General features: G+C 37.4%; 1 long non-coding RNA gene across 1 annotated transcript; it reads left to right on the forward strand.

Annotated features, from left to right (window-relative positions):
• Positions 1-301: 301 nt before the first annotated feature.
• On the forward strand, positions 302-1,699 carry LOC135764736 (uncharacterized). Its single transcript, XR_010540253.2, has 3 exons — positions 302-500; positions 911-962; positions 1,544-1,699. It is a non-coding gene; the product is annotated as an uncharacterized lncRNA (long non-coding RNA).
• The last annotated feature ends 5,636 nt before the right edge of the window (positions 1,700-7,335 follow it).

The following is a 7,335-nucleotide window of genomic DNA, read 5'->3' on the forward strand; positions in this document are numbered from 1 at the left end:
TGTTCTTATAGAACATATATATTCTTTGACATAGATATGATGTGCAAACATACAAGTTTTTCAGATGACAGCCTCTGTCATATTATAGTAGGCCTAAAAATAGTACTAAAGCTGTACATTTTTTTATATTTAACAACTGGCTATGTCCATACATAACTGATCCAGATGCACTGTAAAATGTAATAGCTAACTTTACTTAAAAATAAATAGTGATCATAACTAGTTGCTCCATAATTTGTTGACTCTACTAGCTTACAATAAGTTGACACAGCATTTTGGTGAGGAGAGTAATTAAACTTATCATACTTCAGTAACCTTTACTTGAGAAGTATGAGTGTCTCCACACACTCCCAACACTTGGTGGCGGTAATGCACCATGCTGGATGCCAACCGCCAATACAAATCAACGAAGAAGAGATTGCACATGCGCAGTTCCTCCTGAGACGTTGGATTTGAACCATCACGCGGCAAAAGAACGTTTGTCTGGATTTGGTTTGAAGGTAAGAGCATGCAAAATGTTAATTTGGAGAGGCCATGTATGTAATACTTCAGTCTGTTTGTAGGTTAAATGTATTTCTACAATTTAGTAAAGTCAGGACTATGTTCTGTTAATGTTCTGAGCTGAGTTTTGTTTGTGAGGTAAGGTTTAAGCTAAAGCTAGCTAACCACCTTGTCATTGTCCCACCTTGTAAATCTCAAATTTCTTAAACTGTAAATATGAATTCATATCGCCAAATGCAATGTGCTTGTTAACTGTTGCGTGCATCGGCTATAACTGGCGATGGCACAGTAAAACTTTAACTTATCTGCTAGCTCAGCTGTTAAGCAGGAGGTCTGGATGAGAATATTCATATATTCATTCGATTTTTAATTTTGAGATTCGAATATTTGTTTCTGTTTTTAACATTAGCATTAATGCAGAGACTGCCAAGCAGGAAGTGCACTTCACGCTCCCGCTCAAGGTTTGTAACTTACTGTTATGTGCTCCGATATTAAAGGTGGGATATATTTTTCTATTGAAAGGGCATTTGGTATTTTTGTGATTTTAAAATAATTGAGGTTATTTATTTAACATTTTGGCCCAAGCAGAAAATTAAGGGCACCTCAACTCAGCCTGCAATTATTTAAAATTTTCCCAAAATAACTGCATTACTGAAAAATACCAGATACTAAACCTATGCAGTTGCTGCACATGTCATTATGCACAATTAATGAAACTTGCTGAATAGAAAGTTATGATATGAACCAAATAACCATACAACCCCCTTGACTAATTCTAAGCATAAAATACATACATATACAATTTGTTATATTCAGATAGCCTGTTGTAATGGAATGAGTAGCAGGGCAATATACATACATGTATCCTTTATGCCTTACAAAGAAAGCGTTCATTAGAGCTGATTGAATGCACAAGTTGCAGTAATATATTCATTTTCGAGGTTTGTGTAATACTAGTTTTCTGGCCAGTGTGACCTAGTGATTTGTTATTAAAACGCATCCAAAATGACTTCATTAAATGCTCATTTGTCTGTTTCTTTAGGTTCTGTCAGAGTTCTTTCGGTTAACCAGCAAAAACCTCAAAATCGAGTTTTTCAAAGAACTGGACAAATACACTCCTCGCTGTCTTGACATTTTCAAGTCCAAGGGTGGATGTACCGGCCAGATACTTAAGGCGCATTTGCATCATCAAATCGCACTGGGGGTAAGTTTCTCATGCACATGAATGATTTAATGGTGTCAGCAAAATAGTGTAACCACATTGTATTTTCAGAGCTGTTAATTGATGGTCCTTGACCATTTATGGGTGCTATGTATGAAATTATCTTTCAGAATACAGATGTTACTGCTAAGAGAACAGCAGTCCTCCGTGGCCTTCCCATCCTCCTTGGAGATGAGAACAAAGACTTCTTCAAGACATACTTTGTAAGTAGTTTCAGGTGCTAATTTACAGTGGCCGAGTAGGCTTGTCGCGATAGTCGGTGTAACAGTGATTACCAGTGTGTCAGCCTCTTACCGGTTAGATCACTTGCCCACCGCGACACCGTCTTTCACCGTCGTTTTGATATTTTTTTGTAATTAAATCATTTAGTTTCGTTAGAGACAGCAAACATGAATGTGTCTTCTGCCTGAATTCAGCAGAGCTGAACGCGCATCATCACAGAGCAGCCGGTGTCAGATTTCATTTATTCCTGTCAGAGTGTGTGAGGCGAGCGACTGACCAGACGATGGCAGAAGCCGTATGCTTACTCATTTTTGTTATAATATACATATATGATGTTTAATGTAAGCGAGATCGTTTTGTTGTTGCGTTTTTCATTACAAATAATAATAAACCCATCATTCAAGCAGCACTTTATAGAGGAGTAGCCGGATGCTCTCCTTGGGACTGGCAGGTTCTGAAGTACCTGTGCACATTGACTCAAGCACTTAATTAAACCAGCTGTTGCGCTCGCATTGCATGCAAATTCATATGAGATTTAAAGGAATAGTCTACTCATTTTCAATATTAAACTATGTTATTGCCTTAACTAACTATATCCCTCTATCATCTGTGTGCTTGCACGTAAGCGGTGGAGCGCGCTGCGACACTTCGATAGCATTTAGCTTAGCCCCATTCATTCAATGGTACCAATCAGAGATAAAGTTAGAAGTGACCAAACACATCAACGTTTTCCCTATTTAAGATGAGTAGTTATATGAGCAAGTTTGGTGGTACAAAATAAAACGTAGCGCTTTTCTAAGCGGATTTAAAAGAGGAACTATATTTTATGGCGTAATAGCACTTTTGTGAGTACTTCGACTCGCCTGAAAAGTCCGCTCCCCTTCTCCCTCTCATAATGGGAGAGGGAGGGTGTTACTGCGCCGAGTCGAAGTACTCTCAAAAGTGCTATTCCGCATTAAAATATAGTTCCTCTTTTAAATCCGCTTTTGTACCACCAAACTTGCTCGTATAACTACTCGTCTTAAATAGGAAAAACGTTGATGTGTTTGGTCACTTCTAACTTTATCTCTGAGTGGTACCACTGAATGAATGGGGCTAAGCTAAATGCTATCGAAGTGTCGCAGCGCGCTCCAGCGCTTACGTGCACGCACACAGATGATAGAAGGATGTATCAACTCTTCTTAGTTAAGGTAATAACATAGTTTAATATTGAAAATGAGTAGACTATTCCTTTAAGACAGCCTACGCAAGCGCTGCATTTAAACAGTTGCATCTAATTCAAATTAAAAAAGTAAGCCCCTCCCACCCTGTGAAACCGGTATCATCGGGGTTGTCACGCACCGATTAACCGGTGGGAAAATTCTGTCACCGCAGCAACCCTATGGCCGAGAGGGGTCACAACACATGCATTGCAAATGCCACATCACCTCCAGATTTGGAAACAACAGTGTCATAAAAGTGGCCTATTATTTTCATATATGCCATATGCAATTTCAACATGCAATGCAAACTGCACAGTAGTAGAGTAGAGCTGGGCCATAAATTGACTGCAATTCTCATGCGTATCTTATCAGTAAAGCTGGTTTCATGATTAGTAATAAGTCGCCATCACCTGCTTTCAAATGCAGCAGCATTTACTACACAGAGCCGTATTTTACTGAGAAGCTAGGCAAAATCGTGTTCGTAATCGTGAAATTTCACCTCTGATAATGCATGAGATTTTGCCGAGCTTCTCTGTGAAATACGGCTCTGTGTAGTAAATGCTGCTCCACCTGAAAGCAGGTGATGGTGATTTACTATTAATCACGGAGCCAGCTTTACTGATGAAATGCGCATGAGAATCGCAGTCGATTTCTCGCCCAGCCCTACTGCTCAGTACAATGTGTAATGCATAGGTTATGCTTATTGGAAATTTAAGTTAAAAGGACCTCTGGCTAGTTTAACAAATTAGCCTTTTTGGGTTAGCCCTAACGTTTTGCCCCACAAACGTGATAGAAGAACACTCCACTGTTTTCGTTGTAGCGATATTTTAAGAAATGTTTACCCATAATGCATTCTGGACTGATGTAGATGGCTCCAAGCGCTGCTACAAACACAAGGCAAATAAACAATAACGTTATCAAGATAAGCTATTACCTCAGTTAGCGAGCGAAATATACCTTCCTCCGTGTTTACGGCATGTTGAGGCTCAAATTGGAAAGGCTTGAATGGCAGACATTTCGCTCGCTAATTGAGGTAATCGCTTTACTTGATAATGTTATAGTTTATTTGCCTTTTGTTTGTAGCGGTGCTTGGACCGGTCTACGTCACGGTCCATAATGCATTATGGGTCAAACAAACAATGGTGACTTACTAGTAAAAAGGTTGTCTTAAAATATCTTGCTACAACAAAAACATTGGAGGTGTTGTTCTATCACGTTTTTGGAACAAATGGTAGGGCTAACTCAATAAGGCTAATGTGTCAAACTAGCCGGAGGGTACATTTCATAAGCTTCCATTAGGGTAGGATGCTTTGTTAGCAGCAAGCATAAAAGAATCCGTCATATGACCCACTCCCCCACCATCCTCGCATACCCTTCTCACCTTTTTTTAACCCATGACCAGTTTGCATGCTTGTTTAATGGTACACATCTTCAGGTGTTAATGAGAGGGTTCTACTAATCTCACAAATGACCAGTGTAAGAGTGAAATGATTATGTACAAAAATGTCAACTGTCCTCTGGGACAACAGCAAAGCCTTGTTAGAATTGTAGGTATTTTTTCTTCTCATATGTTGTTTCCCTGTTGAATATGGCTTATCCATTTTACAGAACTGACAATTGAGTGCAAGGTTTGTGTTATCACATTGTAGAATAGCTAACTGTTGTCATCAGCTAATGCCTCTTCAGATGTAAATATGAGCAGATGTGAGATACCCTCAATTGGTCCTGATCAAGACTACCTATCAACCTTCTTTCTAAAGTGGCTGCTTTGTTTTTTCTACCTAAATGCAAGGTTGTATATCAATGTGGAATTGTGTAATAATATCTCATGTAATTGTGTTTTTAGGACTGTGATGAACCGGAACTGGCCAACACCTCCATTGAGATCCTAACAGTAATCCCTGAAGGTATCCCACCTCAAGGAACACACCAACATTTTGGGTTTTTAGCTTATTCACTGTATTCCCCAGAGTTAGATAAGTCCATACCATTTTTATCTCTGTGTGTCCTGTAACTTTGTCTGACGCACCCACCGCTAGCTTAGCTTAGCACAAAGATTGTAAGTAAATGGCTTCAGCTAGCATACTGCTCCCTATAAGTGACAAAATAACGCAAACATTTTCCTATTTATATGTTGTGATTTGTATAGTCACAGCGTGTACAAATAACAAGGTCATATGAGACACAGCCATCTTCTAACAGTATACATACAGGGAACTATAGAAGCACTGCTACCTGGGTGGAGTGATTTGCTCGCAGCACCAGAGAAGTCCCCTGGTGAGGAGAGAGTTGTGCTAATCACTCCGCCCAAGTATCAGTGCTTCATCTGAGAATATAGTTTCCTGTATGTATAATGTTAAAAGATGTCTGTCTCATATGACCTTGTTATTTGTACACACTGTGACTATACAAATCGCAACATATAAATTGGAAAATGTTTGCGTTAATTTGTCACTTATTTGGAGCAGTATGCTAGCTGGAGCCATTTACTTCCAGTCTTTTTGCTAAGCCAAGCTAGCGGTGGGTACGTCAGACAGAGTTACAGGACGCACAGAGATGAAAAAGGTATGTATGGACTTATCTAACTCTGGGGGATATGGTGAATAAGGTAAAAACCCAAAATGTCTGCGTGTTCCTTTAAGGCCCAAAATTCAATCACTCAAAAATCTACTGTGCAGTGAGTAGTGAAGTTCTTTGTTTTACACACACACACACACACACACACACACACACATACATTTATGGTGTATCTACATTATTGATGGAAATATTTTTTTTTTTTGTCATTTGGTCTTGGTTTTGTGTAATGGTGAATGTGTGATTTGTTGGGTTTTTATGTCTTTTTTCAAAATTCAAATTCTCTCTTATTGGATGTGCAGTTCACTGTATTGATCTGTTTCAATCAAATAAAGTGTTTCATTGATTCATTCAAACTGTTGTCTCTCTTTGTTTCAACAACTTAAAACTTTTGAGTAAAGTTTACTTGAATATTTTAAGGCAATCGGTTTCCTAAGATTTCCTTAGTATTGTGAACACTTAGCCTTGTAAGGATAACTTGCCTTAATGAGTACTGCTAACTGAACATAACTCAGTTGTCTGAACTGACATTTCCTTAGTGACGGGAGCTAATGATTTTTAAGTTCACTTTACTACCATGACATGAGTTGTCTGTACTAAAAAAAAATTTGTCATCATAACTAATGATTTTGCGTTAACTGTACTCAAGTGTACTACCATGATATGAGTTGTCCTTACACATTTCTTCTCAGCTACAACAACTTAAAAATTGATTGTCAACTTTACTTTAAAAATTTGAGGCAATCGGTTTCCTAAGTTTTTTTAAGTAAAGTCAACAAATTACATTTTACAGTGTGTGTTGTTTATATCAAATGGAGTTAGTAACAAATATGATGTCATTAAGCAAATGTCAGTCAGATTTGCTATTAAGCACTTATTTGTAAATAGAAAATAGAAAATAGATTAGAATACTAACTTTTAAATCTAGATTAAAAACACATCTGTTTAACTCTGCATTTACTGAATGAGCACTGTGCTGCTTTACATTGACTGCACCTTTAACTCAAGCCACTTTTACTCCTGTTTTATTCTTTTTAACATTTTAAACTGTTTTTATTAAAATCACATTCATTTTCTTTCATTGTTATTCAAAATTCTCATGTATCTTTTTTTATTGTGATTTTATTGTGTATCTATTATTTTTACATTTTCTTTTTTCTCTTTTATATATTGTTTTCTCATTTCTATGTAAAGCACTTTGAATGACCTCTGTGTATGAAATGTGCTATACAAATAAACTTGCCTTGCCTTGCCTTGCCTTGCCTTGTGTTCACACACGTGCTGTGCTAGAGTAAGTTTTCAGTAAACATTTATATTTAAAATAACCAATTGTATCATAACATTACAATTTCATTGCAATAATTCTATAAACAATTATTGAAAACTTTATAAGACACAGCATGACGTGTTTATGTCATGGAAAATAGATTAGAATACTAAAGCTACTGATAACCAAATATTTATTCTCTTTATGTGTGATTATTAGTTATTATTTCTAATGTTGGCCTATTATTGTTCTTTAAGGATCCACATATTTACAGCAATCTTGTTCATACCTTTAAGGCCAGTTCACACTGGTCAGACAACTACCAACTCCAACAGACACCAACA

This window comes from Paramisgurnus dabryanus, chromosome 4 (assembly GCF_030506205.2).
Source record: "Paramisgurnus dabryanus chromosome 4, PD_genome_1.1, whole genome shotgun sequence".
Lineage (NCBI taxonomy): Eukaryota > Metazoa > Chordata > Actinopteri > Cypriniformes > Cobitidae > Paramisgurnus > Paramisgurnus dabryanus.